Consider the following 17,216-nt stretch of genomic DNA (forward strand, 5'->3'; position numbering starts at 1 on the left):
CTCGATTCGCTCAAAGGGTCTCGTCACGACTAGACTTAAAATTCGTTTTTCACTCTTCTTTTCCAAAACAACCAACAAAAGACCCTTCTCTCATCTTTCAGTAAAAAATCTAGAGAAGAAAAGAAACTGAAAAAGAGTAATATCAGGTTCGTTTTCCTTTCTTTTTGTCTTTCTGTTTTTATCTCTATTTCATAATCAGTTATGGGTTTCTTTTTCTTTTCCTTTTTTGTTTGATTGTATAGATTCCAAATGCTGGAGAGTTGGATTCCGAAGGAAGCTGCGTATCAGATTGACAACCACGAGCTAATGTTGGATGGGAATCCAAGGCTGAATTTGGCATCTTTCGTGACTACGTGGATGGGACCTGAGTGTGATAAACTCATCATGTCTTCTTTATATAAGAACTATATATGTCGACTGTTGGATATATGTTCAATATAAGCCCATAGATAATGGACCTAAGTGTAGTGGGCCTTATGGGCTTAAGCCCATTAACTTAACCGACTCAATTACCGACTCAAACCCTTCAATATTTACCAACGTAAATAGGGGCTGGGAGCAGCGATCTCGGCATTCCACTTTGATGCCTTCTACGAAATGCTTCAAGCATTCTACTCTCCTTTTCTCTCCACAGATTCAACATTCTTGAAGCATCTGAACCTAATTCTTGTTTGATTGAAAAAGGGCGTTGGGGGTTTCTTCTCTGCAAATGTTCTTCCAACTACGGACGAATTGAGGGTTTCTTCTCTGCAAATGTTCTTCCAACTACGGACGAATTGGGGGTTTCTTCTCTGCAATTTCAGACATAATTGCTGAAATATCTTGGCTTTGAAAAGCCTCAAAATTCGTATTTGGAAGTGGGTTTCCTCTCCCGAGGACCGTTAGGAACTCTCGTTGAAACCCTTGTTTTTTGGCCGTGGGTTTGTTTCACTTCAAACTCGTTTTGGCGTGTTCTATTCTACCCAAATTGGTGAAGCTGGGCGGACCGTTGGGGGTTTTGTCAAATTTCATCCGTGGCTTTGGGTTGAAATTCTTGTTGAAACCCTTTTTGAAAAGGAAAGTTGGTTCTTGTAACTCGGCCTAGAATCTGTTTCTTGCGCAGATTCCATTCTCGGATTGGGTTCTTGCGATTCGCCAATCAGGTGCACTATTTCCAATTTATTTTCGTAAATATTAAAATGGAAAAGACTGTTATTCCCTTTGAGATGATCAAACTTCAATCATTTGGAGGATCCGAGTTCAGTTCCTGGAAGCGAAAGACACTGCTAAAGAAATCTGGGATCATTTAGATACTCAATTCAAGAAAGAGGAGGAATTGTCCAAGACTCACCTTGTGGACAAATTCATGGATTTCAAGTTCCAAGAGAACCTGGAAATCACTCCTCAAGTATCTGATTTAGAAATTTTGAGATCTAAATTGGCCAATGAGAACATTCCTTTACCTGATCCTTTTCTGGTGGGTGCAATTATATACAAATTACCATCTGCATGGTACTCTTTCAAAACAGAAATGTACAGAAAGAAAGTGCAAGTGGGATTGGATGATCTCAAACGATTCATTCGAATCGAAGATGAGAATAAAGCTAGGAATAACTTGAAAATTGTTAGACAGCAACAGTCAGCTGCTAACACTGTGATATATCCCAAGAAAGTTCCTAAGTCATCCAAGTCAACCAAAAGTGATACCCCTAAGTTGGAGGCCAAAAAGCCTATCTTTAAGAAGAAAAATGGCAAGTGCCACAACTGTGGGAAGTGGGGTCACTTTGCTGCAGATTGTAGGCAACTTAAAAAGGTTAAATCTGACACACCACAGAAGCAAGCTACTATGATAATAGATAAGGCTGAGCCTAAAAGTTTTGTTGCCATGTTGGACAAAGGGAAGGCCAGTACTTCTTCTGAGTGGTGGTTAGATACAGGTGCCACTTGTCATGTTTGCAACTCAAAGAAACTTCTCACTGATATTACCCAAGTAAAGGAGACTGTTACAGTGGCTAGTGGAGCAGATGTAGAGGGCACTCACACTGGTACTGCGAACCTGGCCCTTTCTTCAGGTAAAATACTAACTTTAAAAGTTGTTAAAGTAGTTCCTACTATTCAAAAGAATTTGATTTCCATTGGTTTGCTTGACAATGCTGGCATGTGTACATCCTTCTTGGGTGGTAGAGTAACTTTAACAGTTAACTCTTATTATTTTGGATGTGCTTTCTTGATAGATGGTATGTATAGATTGAGTTTAGCAAATGAGATTGTTAGTCAAGTGAGTCCACCTTTGATTGCTCCTAAGTTGCTACATAACAGACTGGGACATGTGAACTATAAGAAAATGGTCCAACTTGCTAAAACTTATGGTATACCTTTAGATATGTCAAATGATTTTGACAAGTGTGAGATTTGTGCTCAGACTAAGATCACTAGAAAACTTTTTCGTCAGGTTTCTAGGAGCACACAACTTCTTGAATTGATACATTCTGACATCTGTGACTTTAAAAGTTTTACTACTAGAGGTGGTCGGAAGTATTTGATCACATTTATAGACGATATGTCAAGATATTGTCATATTTATTTGTTAAAATCAAATGATAAAGCTTTTGCTAAGTTTAAAGTTTTCAAGAATCGAGTTGAATTGCAACTGAACCTGAAAATTAAAAGAGTTAGGAGTGATGGAGGAGGAGAATACACTTCGACAGAGTTCAAGGAATTCTGTGCTTCTCAGAGCATAATACTTGAAACTACTGCTCCTTACTCGCCTCAATCTAATAGTGTAGCTGAGCGTAAGAACAGGACGTTAACAGAAATGTTAAACTCCATGTTATTGACAGCCGGCATGCCTAATTGCTATTGGGGAGAAGCAGCTTTGACTGCAAATCACATCCTGAATAGATTGCCACACTCAAATTGTTCCTCCACTCCTTTTGAGTTATGGCATGGACATCCTTGTAGATATGATACTCTTAAGACTTGGGGCTGTATTGCTTATGTAAGGATACCAGATCCTAGGAGACCTAAAGTGAGACCTAAAACAAACACTTGTGTTTATCTAGGAGATGCAGAAGTAGTGCTGCTGATCGGTTTTTGGATCTATCAACCAGTATGGTTATAGAATCTCGAGATGCAGTTTTCTTTGAGAATAAATTTCTCAGAGATCAGGGTTTGACCATACCAGGCGATATAGAGGTGGTTACAGAATTGCCAGTTGAGTCTGGACCAGTTACTTCTGACACTTGTCCCAAACTGATATCTGAGTCAGTTCCTGTAAGAGTTTCTACAAGAGATAGAGTACCCAAAAATTTTGGTGAGGACTTTGTGACCTACCATTTAGAGAATGATCCATCATCCTATAAGGAAGCGATGAGATATAGGGACTCTTTGTTGTGGGCAGAAGCCATTGATGATGAAATGAGCTCTCTGTTACAAAATCTAACTTGGCAGCTAATCGATTTGCCAGAAGGGGCCACGACTGTGGGCTGTAGATAGATATTGAAGAAGGAACTTAATCCTGACGGATCTATAGCTCGATATAAAGCACGTTTAGTAGCTAAGGGCTATACGCAAGTGAGTGGGATAGACTACTTTGATGTCTACTCACTGGTCTGTCATTTGGCTACAATAAGAATTCTTCTTGCTTTGGCATCTATTGAGCATTTTGTTGTGCATCAAATGGATGTAAAGACAGCTTTTCTCAATGGAGAACTGTCAAAGAAAATCTACATGAATCAACCTGAAGGGTTTGTCATAAAAGGTTTTGAGAATAAAGTTTGTAAATTAAACAAATCTTTATATGGTCTTAAACAAGCACCCAAATTGTGGCATCGGAAATTTGACAAAGTAGTAAAGAGCCTTGGGTTTCTGTCAAGTTACTCAGATAAATGCCTTTATTATCGTTCTGTGTCGAATAAGGTCGCAATTATTTGCTTGTATGTAGATGACATGTTGACTCTTGGTTCCGATCTCTCTGTAGTGAGTGACGTGAAACTAACCTTGGGTAAAGAATTCGACATGAAAGACCTGGGTGTTGTTGACACCATTCTTGGTATGAAAGTAAGTTTTGAAAGGCAAGGAATTTCCCTTAGCCAAGCCCATTATATTGAAAAACTACTTTCTATATGGGATGTTGTGAGTGCAAACCGATTGAGACACCATTTGATTATACCAAGAAGCTGATCTCTAATGAAGGAGATAGTGTGAATCAGTTAGATTATTCTAGGCTGATTGGTAGTTTCATGTATGTTATGAGTTGCACTAGGCCAGACATAGCCTTTACAGTTGGCATGCTGAGTCGTTTTACTAATAATCCTGGCCATGAGCATTGGGATGCCCTTATGAGGCTGATGAGATACCTTAAGGGTACTCAAAACTATGCTCTTTGTTACGGTGGCCATCCTCATGTTTTGGAAGGATATTCTGATGCATCATGGGGCTCAGAATTAAGAGACAATAAGTCTACCAGTGGTTATGTATTTACCCTGGGTGGAGCTGCTGTTGCGTGGAAGTCAAAGAGACAGACTTGCATTGCATTGTCGTCTATGGAATCAGAACTTTATGCTCTAGCTTCAGCTGCAGATGAAACAGAGTGGATAAAGAATCTGATTATGGACATTCCACTTACTAGGTTAAGGATTCATTCCTTAAGTGTCTTCTGTGATAATCAAGCTACAATTACGATTGTGAAGAACTCACTTTTTAATGGTAAGAAGAGACATCTTAAGCTGAAACATGCCATGCTGAATTATCGCATTGAACAAGGGATTATCACTTTGATTGATGTGAGATCGAATGATAATATGGCCGATGCTCTCACAAAAGGATTGAATAAAGATCGAACATTCAAAATTGTAAAGGAAATGGGATTAAAATCTGTAATGATAGAGGAAAATTAAGTTAAAGCGTTTATAGAAAAGACTTAACTTATATTATCCAGGTTATGGACTTAATCTACATTCTCCATGTTCATTTGAATTTTCAAATATTCCTTGTATGGCCCTAGATAAGCACTTGATATGTTTTTCTTTATGTTTAAAGTTGTAGTATATCATTCCACACTTGATGATATACCCTCTTTTGAGATAGGTTGTACATTCCACATATGATGATACAATTTAACTCAAACTTGGTTAGCCTGTTTGGGAAGGGTTGAACTTTCCACACTTGATGATTCAACTTGACTCAAATATGGATAAGATGACTTAACATTTTATGAAAACATGAAATGGTTGTTTGCAAAAGAAACCAGCTTTTTTGGTCTTGTTCTTTATTGAAACTTGAAAATTATATTGAATGGTTCTTTGCAAAACAAGCTATTTTGGTCTTGTTCTTTATTGAAACTTGACAATGATGCTTATGGTGAGAGTGATACTGATACTTTTTCAGCCATTCATGTGTGTAATTTATGTTTTACACAATTGGTTGGATTCATTCTCATGAAATCCATATTGTGATAATTCACAGGGATTGGCGAAAAAGGAGGAGCGCATCTTGATTTTGACTTTGATGAAGATGACTTACTTGATGATGAGTAAATCTTCTAAAGTTGTAAAGACTGAGTGCCTTCTTTCCGTATGTGTATAGAGTTCACTTATATGTGAAACTTTATTTTTGGATCTTGATGAGTGAGGTTCATGTATATATGAAACTTCATTTTGGTTGAGTTTATTGTATATAAAACTCTTGTTTGTTCATAAAAGTATTTGTGTTTTTTCAATTGGATTACAGATCTTTTATGATAATGTAATGTGGATAGTTCAATATATTGTTTGAACATCACACTTTCTATCTATGGATCGTGCTATATGTAGAACATAAGGAGGAGATTGTTGGATATATGTTCAATATAAGCCCATAGATAATGGACCTAAGTGTAGTGGGCGTTATGGGCTTAAGCCCATTAACTTAACCGACTCAATCACCGACTCAAACCCTTCAATATTTACCAACGTAAATAGGGGCTGGGAGCAGCGATCTCGGCATTCCACTTTGATGCCTTGTACGAAATGCTTCAAGCATTCTACTCTCTTTTTCTCTCCACAGATTCAACATCGACATGGACGAATACCCAGTCACCACTGAGCTCCAGGCACCTCATCCTCTCTCATATTTTCTTTTTTTTATTCTAACCAAGATTTTACCTCTGTTATCACACAAATCTGGTGCCATTTCCTAGTAAGGACATGATAGTTAAAAAGAGAAACAAGTACTATTTTTTTATGGGTAAGCTGGGGGTTTGGTGGGACCCCTATGGTTTTATTTTATAGATAGAAAGATGATGCAATAATAGGCTCAAAACCATCCCTAACTCGGAACTTGTAAGATAGAAGAACTAAGGCTTAGCATAAGCGACATACACTAAGCCTAAGAGATCAAAATGCTCAATACTTAATTTCGTAGGGGTATGTTGGGCTCTTTGTGAGCTTTTCCGCCAATTTAATTTTCTTCTAACTTTCTGCCATGATTCATTAAATCCCAGTGTTCTCTTTTTCACAACTATCCTCTTGCTCGACTGGGATCATGTTGGGTACCTTATACTACAGAAGCACCAGAGCTGATAGTTAAAAAGAGAAACAAGTACTATTTTTTTATGGGTAAGCTCGGGGTTTGGTGGGACCCCTATGGTTTTATTTTATAGATAGAAAGATGATGCAATAATAGGCTCAAAACCATCCCTAACTCGGAACTTGTAAGATAGAAGAACTAAGGCTTAGCATAAGCGACATACACTAAGCCTAAGAGATCAAAATGCTCAATACTTAATTTCGTAGGGGTATGTTGGGCTCTTTGTGAGCTTTTCCGCCAATTTAATTTTCTTCTAACTTTCTGCCATGATTCATTAAATCCCAGTGTTCTCTTTTTCACAACTATCCTCTTGCTCGACTGGGATCATGTTGGGTACCTTATACTACAGAAGCACCAGAGCTGATGGAACGCGTTAGGCAAGGCCCTTTAAACCTATCCCATACCAGCCTGGGTCCACCAAGCTTCCACATCCGCTGTCCTCGGGTGACGGCGTTCACTCTCACCTTTTTTTCTTTTTTTCAGGTAGCTCTTTTCACAGGTCACCCCTTCTGTGACTCGAACACAGGACGTGGTGGCTGCTGTAATACCAAATGTCAGGTATCGACCAAAAGCTCCAGAGCTGATAGAACATGTTAGGCCAGGCCCTTTAACCTATCCCATACCAGGCTGGGTCCCACCCAGTCCATACCTAGGCAATGCCCACTCAGGACCGTACCAGATTAGGTGGACTAGATTACATTCATCCGCCCAGGATATTTTTGTTTTGTTTTTTTTCTTTTTGAGATTCTTTCGAACTTTTTGTGTTCGTTGGATCCTCTTCCTTTTATGAGGAGGATCGTCTTCCTTATTTTTGAGATAACTTGACACCAACTTTAACAGCTTAAGCATTTGGAGTAATCGGTTGTTTCACAAAACCTTCCACTATTCCGATCAAATGATTTTTTCAGAACCGGTGCGTGAATATGATAGCGAACCTGTTCCACGCACCCGTTGGAGATGGTGAAACTGCAGTCGGAGTGGGGACAGTGGGGTCATCAGAAGCCATTATGTTGGCCGGACTTGCATGCAAGAGAAAATGGCAAAACAAGAGAAAGGCATAGGGAAAACCCTACAATAACCCAAACATAGTTTGCTGGTGCCAATGTCCAGGTATCTTTGGGTGCATACTAAGCACCAAGCGCATTTTGGCAGTTTATTTGTTTCCTTTGTTTGATTCTCTTATTTTGATATTTGTGTAGGTTTGTTGGGAGAAATTTGCGAGATATTTCAAAGTGGATTATATTGAAGGAAGTGAAACTCAGAGAGGGTTATTACATAATGGACCCCGCAAAAGCAGTGGAAATGGTGGACGAGAATGTTGGAGAATTTGAGGCTACTGTTTGTGATAGAAAACAGAAACTAAAGACTGTTGCTTCAAGGCGTGATATCACTTTCCTTAAGACAAGATTCGCCCCCACCAGTAGTGTGCAAAGGGGATCCGCGAATTGCCTCCAAGATACAATGAAGCCTAGTAGTAGGGGTGTAAATGGATCGAATTCGAATTGGATATGGCTATATCCGAATTCGATTACAGTATACACTGTCCGAATTCGGATTCGGATTCGAATTTGACGGATATTTAATATCTATTACCGAATTCGTATCCGTCGGATATTTTTCGAATTCGGATATTATCTGTATTCGTTTATCCGGTAAATTCAAACATTTTATTGCAGCACTTTATCTTTCTTCTCATTCTTACTCCTCGAATAAATTTTTCAAACCCTAAAACCATACCTCTACCTTCTCTTCACAAAATTAACTCTCAAACCCTAAAATATATGAGATTCTCTTCTTCCTTTTACAACAAAGGCAGAGAGAGAGAGAGAGAGAGGCAGTGGGGATGGATGATGGTAGTGGTAGTGGTCTTTGGGTTTTTTCTTTTTTTATGTATATGATGGAATGGGTTTGGGCTATTTTGAACAGTAGAAGTGGGAGCGCTGATTGTGGAAGATGAAGAGAAATGGGGATGGAGATGATGATTGGGTTAGAGATGGAGGTGACTGGCGGTGATGGAGGTGGCTGTGAGTCTACAAGGGGTGGCCCAGGAAAGAAAATAGCGGGAGAATATTTCATTTCCCAAAAAAAATTAAGCAGTAATCAACATTTCAAATCCTCTTTAAGTGAATGGTTGGGATTGTTCAATGGTGTAACAATTTCCATCCTTTCTAAAAAATGGTGTTACAATTTCGATGCTATATGATCTCCATGGTGGGCCCTTCTAATTGGGCCCAGACCATCCCATGTCTGTGACATGTTTTGTAATGCTATTGGACAGGTGGGAAACACCAATCCATGTAGACGCAGCGAGCGGTGGATTCATTGTACCCTTCATTTGCCCGGAATTGGAATGTGATTTCCGGCTTCCATTTGCTCTGTTTGGTTGCCTATTTTTAAGGAGATTGAGGGGAGAACATCTTCTTGAGATCTTCTTGAGATTGTTTGGTTGCCTTTTAAGGTCTTTGACCACTAGCGTTGTCGGGCAATGATGTGGCACGCTCAAGATCTTCTCTCCAAATTTCTTCAAATCGATGAAATTTTTGGAGAAGATCTTGGGGAGATCTTTTTGCCCTTACCCCAAATCCCCCCAATATTTGCAAGAAAAACCAAACAATGTTTCTTTCTTCCACCCCTAATCCCCCGTTGACTGATCTGCTTTAGATCTTCCCTTTAATCCTCCCTTTGACCGCTGGGAAGTGGACAATAGTGAAGAGTATCAACGAATTACCGGCATCCAAACAGAGCATTAGTGAAGAGTATCAATGTAAGTGGACACAAGTACGGTCTAGTTTATCCCGGAGTTGGGTGGGTGGTTTGGAGAAGTCAAGAAGACTTACCTGATGAGCTCATATTCCACATCAATTATCTCGGTGCTGATCAACCAACTTTCACACTTAATTTCTCCAGAGGTACCCTCAAAAGTTCTAATATTTCTATTGAAAATGCGACCATCAGCTCCCTTTAGTTGCCTCAATGAAAAATAGAAGGAAAAGAAAGAGAGATTAATCCTAATAGCAAAACAGGACTACTTTTTTTTTTTTCTCTTTCTTCAGAGCCAGTTGACCACCATATATTATTTGGTAAAAAAAAATTAAGAATGTTGTTTTTAATTCCCTCCGTCCTCCCCCTCCCCCCTTTTGCAGGGTCTAGTCAGATAATTGCTCAATATTCTCAGCATATCCGCTTAGGCTTTGAGGTAATACAATTTTTGGTAGTCTTTTGGATTCTGATATTGCCTGCTTTGGATTTGCTAACTTGTATATTATTCTACCATTCATCATTAGAGTGTCCACCACCTTTGAGATATTCCACACCCTTATTTAGTCATTAGAAATCAAGTCTCACCTCATCTCCTAATATCTACCTATCTATTCTATCATTTATCATTTTTGTATATGCGTAAGACTATATTCTGGGATCATGCTATACATGACTGTAAAATGGTGGGTCCACCATGCAAATGGTTCGGTAGAGATGGTAGGCCCACTCCATCAAAACCTGAGATGTAAATAGGCCCCACCACATAGAAACATGAGGTGGATGGTGGGCCTTACCCATGCTAGGCATGGTTATAAATTGTTAGGCCTACTCCATCAAAACCTGAGATGTAAATAGGCCCCACCCCATAGAAACATGAAGTGTAAATGGTAGGCCTTATCCATGCTAGGCATGGTTATAAATTGTTAGGCCCACCCACCATAGTATCAGGACTATCAGGTTTAAAATAGTCCAACCATATCATGCTTGAGTCACATAAGTTTGAAAAACTGGAAACGGGGGAGGGAGGGAGTTCAAATAAGAAAATTTCTTGGAAAGAAAACTAATGACAATGCAAAGAAACTGATTAGTGTATATTACAGATTTCTTGTAGTATAAAAGACTAAAAAAGTGGGGTCTAAGATGGTCATAACTCATAATCCCTGCCCCTAAAAATTTCTCCCTCCCTTCTCGTGTGCTGCTAAATGACAATGTGTGTTACTGTTAAAAGGGATACAGAGACATCATGCTGATCGAACTGGATGGAGAATGCAAAAGTGCTGAGAGAACGCATAGAGAAGATGGGTCGCTTCAATATCATCTCTAAAGAAGTGGGTGTGTCCCTTGTGGCTCTCTCTCTTAAAGACAGCAGCCAGTTTACCGTCTTTCAGATAGCCGAACATTTAAGGAAGTTCAGATGGATTGTCCCTGCGTATACGTTGCCACCGGACGCTGAACACAATGCCGTTCTCCGAGCAGTGATCAGAGACCATTTCAGCCGGAGCTTAGCTGAGCGTCTCGTATCGAACATGGAGAACGTCTTAGAAGAACTCGACATGCTCCACTCTCGGTCTATAGTTGCCCATCTCACAGATGGTGGGTAGGGAGAAGGGTTTGTGATGAAAAAGAGCGTGAAAGAGAACCAAGAGGAGATTGACAAAACATGGAAGGAGCGTGTCGAGCGAAAGAGGACCTGTGGCCCTTGTTAATAAGCTTTCAAGTGATGATGTCTCTTTTGTACTTAAGAATATTGCAGTTTGTGCATATGTTCCCCTTTTTGTGTAGTAGGAACTTGTTTACGTTTCTAACATAAAATAAAAATTGTAAATATTGACCTTAGGTGATCAACGTTGAAAAATATGGTTTCACAAAAAATGAAGTTTGCAGCTAGCTTGTCACCATGTTTGGTTTATTTCGTTTGACGGAAAGTCAGTTTCTGATTCGGGCCATCTTCTCCGGTGGTTATCTCGCCATTGGAGAGAGTACTGGCTCTATGAATGCCTCCGGCCGGAGTGCGCCCTGGGTCTTCTATTCAGTACACAACTTCTGTGATGGGTGCCAATCACTCGCCTTTGAAGGTTTGCCCTGGATTTTATAACAGGTGAAGAAATTCCTTCGGTAATGAAAGCTGGGATTATTTAGAGGGTTTTCTTTGTTTTTAGGTTTTCTAAAAACCAAAGGCATAAAAAAAAGGGACTCTCAGTTCCTATCTTGAGTGCGCTGCAAGTGAGGGTTTTCTCTTGGTGAGAGGTGTGTCGGCTACCTCTAGAGAGAAAAGAGGAGAGAGGAAGAGAGAGAAAGAGTAAGGGAGAGAGAGAGAGAGAAAGAGAGAGAGAGAAAGAGTAAGGGAGAGAGAGAGAAAAAGAGAGAGAGAGAGAGAGAGAGAGAGCGAGTGCTTCTTGGTTATCTCGGGTTTGCTCTTGGGTTCCTCTTGTAGATTTTCTTCTCGAATTTTTTCTTGGTGTATAGTCTTCGGTCTGAGAAGTAAGGAAAGGATTGCGGTTTGTGGGTTTGAGATTAATCCATTGTAATCATTATATTTTGTTTTTCTCATAGTGGAAGATCGTGTTTCTCGCCCGTGGAGTAGGCTTGGCCGAACCACGTAAAATCTTAGTTTTCATCTTGTGGCTTGGTTTGTGTTATTTTACTTTTCCGTTTAATTTGTGCATGATTGGATTGATTTGCCCGGCAGATTTTCTCAACAAAGTGGTATCTAAGCTCAGGTGGAGCGATCGTCGAGGCCGGGTGGAGTAATCGTGGGTGTTGTGATTGGATCGCGATTAGAGCTATTTTTTGGGGAGGAAAGATGATCAAAGAAGATTCTTGTTCGAGGTGGAGCACTACACTGAGAAGTGCGAAGTAATCTGAAATGGCGATAAAATCGAGTTCTACCCAGTTCAACATCGACAGATTTGACGGAAAGGGTAGTTTCACCCTATGGCAGATGAGGGTGAAGGACATCCTAGTTCAACATGGCTTGGCGAAGGCGTTGAAGGGAAAGGATTGGAGGGCGGAGAAGATGACGGGTGCCGAGTGGGAAGACATAGAGTCGAAGGCGGTCAGCATGATTCGACTATGACTTGCAGATAGCGTTATGTTTAACGTTATGGAAGAGGAAGATGCGCCTAAATTATGGGAGAAGTTGGAAAAGCTTTATATGTCAAAAAGCTTGGCCAACCAGTTATATCTGAAGCGGCAATTGTACGGGCTGAAGATGTACGAAAGCGGGGATATTCTGGAACACATTACGGTGTTCAACGGGCTTGTGGATCAGCTCCACAAGGTTGACGAAAAGTTGAAGGAAGAAGACATGGCCCTTTTGCTTCTTACTTCACTTCCTGATTCGTATGACAACCTGGTGACAACTTTACTGTATAGTAAGAATACAATAAAGTTAGAGGAAGTCACGGCATCGCTTCTATCGAATGAGATGCGAGAGAAACCTGTTCTTGGTGTAAGTGAAGAGCACGGGTTGGTTGTTCATGGTGGGAATCAAAGAGGAAGGTCGTCTGACAGGGGATCTGGAAAAGGCAGTAGGTCAAGATCCAGGATCGGCGGAAAGGGCGTGCAATGTTACCGTTACAAGGAATATGGCCACATCAAGCGGGATTGTCCAAAGCGAGCTGACCGGGCGGACAATGGTGCTACGAATGCTGTGGCGGTGGTAACGGATGAGTAGAGCGAAGAGTTTGGAGACATTCTCACAATCTCTACGAGTAATCATGCTTCTCCTCATGATGAGTGGATTTTAGATTCAAGGTGCTCTGTTCATGTATGCTCCAGGAGGGAATATTTTGATACGTTCTAGGAGACAAGGGGGGGTGTAGTGTCCTTGGGTGATAGGTCTACTTGTGAAGTCATGGGAGTTGGAGTGGTTCGTACTTTGCGTGGTGTGGCGTATGTCCCAAAGTTACGGAATAATCTAGTGTCTCTTGGCCGGTTGGATTCCAGGGGTTGCAGGTTTTCAGTTGTAGGTGGAGGCATGAAAATCACACGTGGCTATATGGTTCTGATGAAAGGAGAGAAGTTTGGTGGATTATATTGTCTGGTTGGGGACACGGTGACTAGTGTTCCTAAGATCTCGATGGCTAGATGGAAACAGGGTAATGGCGTACGCACACATATGGTCTCTTTCGCAGTTGGTGCAGATACAAGTTTCTAAGTTGCAGACGATGGTGAGAGGATGACAGTACCTGGGTTGAGGAGGATGGATCGAGATCCCTCTCCAAGGTTGACTAGGTGAGTCAATGGGTTGGCAGCTACACATATGCATTGGCCGTGTTGATCGAATCGGGAGGAGTCATAACCAAGGTGATTCGAGGGTGTGTAGCTGGTACTTTAGAAGGCCAATGGTGGTTTGCGGCAATAGCGTACCGGTGGCGACATCAACGAAAAATCTTCAAGTGGCTAGGAAATAAGCCAACGTGGAGATTGTTGGAAAGTTGCCTTATTTCCCACCCGGATGGGTTGCTTGGGTGGGAAGGCAAACCAAAATAGTAATGTTTTTAGGTTTTTTAAAAACCTAAGGCATAAAAAAAAAAAGGACTCTCGGTTCCTATCTTGCGTGGGCTGCAAGTGAGGGTTTTCTCTTGGTGAGAGGTGTGTCGGCTACCTCTAGAGAGAAGGGAGAGAGAGAGAAGAGGAGAGAGAGAGAGAGAGAGAGAGAGAGAGAGAGAGAGTTCTTCTTAGTTATCTCGGGTTTGCTCTTGGGTTCCTCTTGTAGATTTTCTTCTCAGTTTTCTCTTGGTGTATGGTCTTAGGTTTGAGAAGCAAGGAAAGGGTTATGGTTTGTGGGTTGGAGATTAATCCATTGTAATCCTTATATTTTGTTTTTTTCATAGTGGAATAGTCTTGGCCGAACCACGTAAAATCTTGGTGTTTATCTTGTGGCTTGATTTGTGCTATTTTACTTTTCTGTTTAATATAGTTCACAGCCTAAATAAGTTGTGCCCCAAAAAGCATTTCCATAGGTTGATCCTAACCCTCCGATCAGAATGTTAGAGGGTTGATCTTAACCCTCTGTAGATCGGAGGGTTAGGATCAACCTATGGAAATGATTTTTGGCACACAACCTATTTAGGCTGTAGCCCATCTAATGGATTGTTTGGATCATCCTATGGTGGGGGCCATACCGTACTTTTAATTAAGTGAGGAGTGCCCTCATCAAAATACAGTAGTGTAGATAACATTTCCCTTCCAGAATTATGAAACAAATAAACGGAGTCGAAGGGCAAAAGTGCCATTTTCTTGTTCGGGTACAATACATCTGAACTTCCATCATTCTATCATTTCATCTAGTTTATCAAAACAACTAGTCAATCACCTAACATTCGCACTAGGGCTGCAACAGGGTCAGGTTGGGTCGGGTTTTTCAAAACCCTAGCCCAACCCTGGATCCCATTATCTCGGCCCTGACCCGCCCTGACCTTGAGTCAGGGCCGGAAAACCTCAACTCATTACCCGCCCTACAGGGTATTGTGCTGGCCTTGGCTCGCCCTGATTGGCCCTGAATGGGCAGGGCCGGCCCTAATTGACCCTAGTGCAAATACCCGTTAAGAGTGCCAAAAATAAAGCAACCACTTATCTATGGAACAAAATGATCAATAAACAGAGAAAGGGAACAAAATAAGACAATATGAATTCATCAACATGCGGGCAACAGAGACAATTAATAATAATAATCTAAAGAAACATCAATCCAAGATAATAGAAAACCTTAGCAAAAGAAACATGCACAGATGGTTAGAAAATCTGTACCCGAGGCATTAACCCAAAACCCGCCCGACCTGAGTCAGGGTAAAAAGAAAAATGAACCCTGACCCGCCCTCAGGGTTAGAAAATCCAGCCCTGACCCTATTCGGGCTCAGGGCGGGTCAGGGCCAAACTTGCACCCCTAATTCGCACCTAAGAGTCTTCGTCCACGTCTAATCTCATCCAAAAGGGTCCAAAATTAGCTGGCCCTACCCCTCATTACGAGTACCATCACGGTCTCAACGTCTACTTAATTTGTCTCATCCACGACTCAAAAGTTGAACCATATAAGAATCCCACCAATCCCGTTTCAAAGATAATGAAAAATTGCAAATGGGGGACATCAAAATACGAGAATTGCCAACGGCGGATACACTTTTGAAAAATTGTTAGAGACGGACGAAATGGAGTTATCAAGTCTCTAAAAAGGGGTTATCAACCCTCCTTAACAATTTTTAAAAATTGTGGCAATTCTCGTATTTTGATATCCCCCATTGACAATTTTTCCTAAAGATAAAGAGCTAATCTGAAGCTATAACACATAGGGAGACAAACAACACAAAACCTTTTTTGACCATGATTTTGGTAATTGAAATGAGTAAAGTGAAAATGCCCATCAATTTGGTCGAAGAAATGACCATCAATGTTGTCATTTTCACCGTAATTTTTGGCTTTGGTGGGGATCCATACTCTCTTTTTTGTTTTTTTTTCTTTCGGTGTCACTACAAAGCGCGGTCTGTTTTCGCAAGGGATTTGCTAGAGACCATCGCATAAGGGATTTGCAGGAGAGACAACCACATAGGACGAATAAATCAATAAAGACAAAAAGATAGCCTCTGTGGCTGCTCTCTCATGCAACACCTGGTCCGCAAAATGCCTTCTGCAATGGTCGCTAGCAAACCCCTTCTCGCAAACTACCTGCTCTCTTTGAAATATGGGATTTGATAGGCAATTTCGGAGAATGCATTTCAAGGCAGAGATGGAGCCAAGGGAGGCGTGGAGCCAATTGCCTACTCTGAAAAATCTCAAAAAATCTTGCAAAGCATCTTAAAATTCCAAAACTACCCTTTGTCCCCTTAAATTTCCATTTCCATATTTTTCTTGAAGGGGAGCAAATGACTTTAATGCAATTGTGTTACCCTTTTAGTGAAGACACAATTCAGCATCCCTTTCCAATATCGCAATTGGTCTAGGGGTGCCACTCGGTTCGACCCGACCTGAGGAACCCTTTTTTCCAGCCCGAACCCTACCCAACCCGAGATCAACCTGACCCAACCCGAGTTTTTAACCTTACGAAAAAAAATACCATAAACAAGTTCGGGTTTCACTCAGGCCGGCTTGCCCAAATCGTCAACCCAAACCCAACCCGGGTTGGGAAAACTCAACCAAACTCAACCGACTCGACTTTTTCAAGGAGATTTTTTAGGGATTCTTACAGATTTCGTCGATTTTGGAATGCTTTTCTCTCTATCTCCATTTCAATCTCTCAATCTTACTGTGTCAAGGTCTGCCTCCCTCTCTCGGTCTCTTGGATCTCCATCTCAAGTTCACACAAGTTTTTCAAGCGTTACGTTACGTTACGGTACTCTCTCTCTCTCTCTCTCTCTCTCTCTCTCTCTCAATTTTTCCTTCTTTTCCTTGCCTTAAGGCATTTCTCTCTCTCTCCCCCTCTCTCTCTGATTTTCTATAATTCTAGAGATTACCGAGGCTGTTTGACGTGAAAAGATGTCAATTCCATCGCTACAATTTATAAAGGGAGATGATAAATTCACACCCCCTTAGGGTAATAAGCACCTCTTTTAACGTGAATTGTGGGCAGACTTTTGACATACAAGGGGTGCGTAAATCATCGCCCTTTATAAACAGCCTTTTGTGTTTTAATCTTTATTTTTTGTTATTAGACACTTTGGCCTTGTTAGTTTGGGATTATGGAACAAGTGATGGTGATTATGGCAACTAATTATGACAACCATCAATTGTTAAAACAATCAGCCGTGACAAAATTGATATATTATAAGACAAATCTGGTGGAAGTTCATGTAGATACCAAGCCTGTAAAGAAGGTATTAAATCAAAGAAATTGATATATTATAGATTTATAAATCCTTAAAAATCATACATAATAGAAGAACTTAGTAATTATTGCTTATCAAAGCATTCAA

The 17,216-nt window shown here is 40.8% G+C and overlaps 1 pseudogene; it reads left to right on the forward strand.

Annotated features, from left to right (window-relative positions):
- The first annotated feature begins 249 nt into the window (after positions 1-249).
- LOC143863685 (glutamate decarboxylase-like) lies at positions 250-11,012 on the forward strand (annotated as a pseudogene).
- The last annotated feature ends 6,204 nt before the right edge of the window (positions 11,013-17,216 follow it).

Source organism: Tasmannia lanceolata, unplaced genomic scaffold (genome assembly GCF_043159265.1).
Source record: "Tasmannia lanceolata isolate RefF3 unplaced genomic scaffold, GAP_Taslan_0.1 ptg000044l, whole genome shotgun sequence".
Taxonomy (NCBI): Eukaryota; Viridiplantae; Streptophyta; class Magnoliopsida; order Canellales; family Winteraceae; genus Tasmannia; species Tasmannia lanceolata.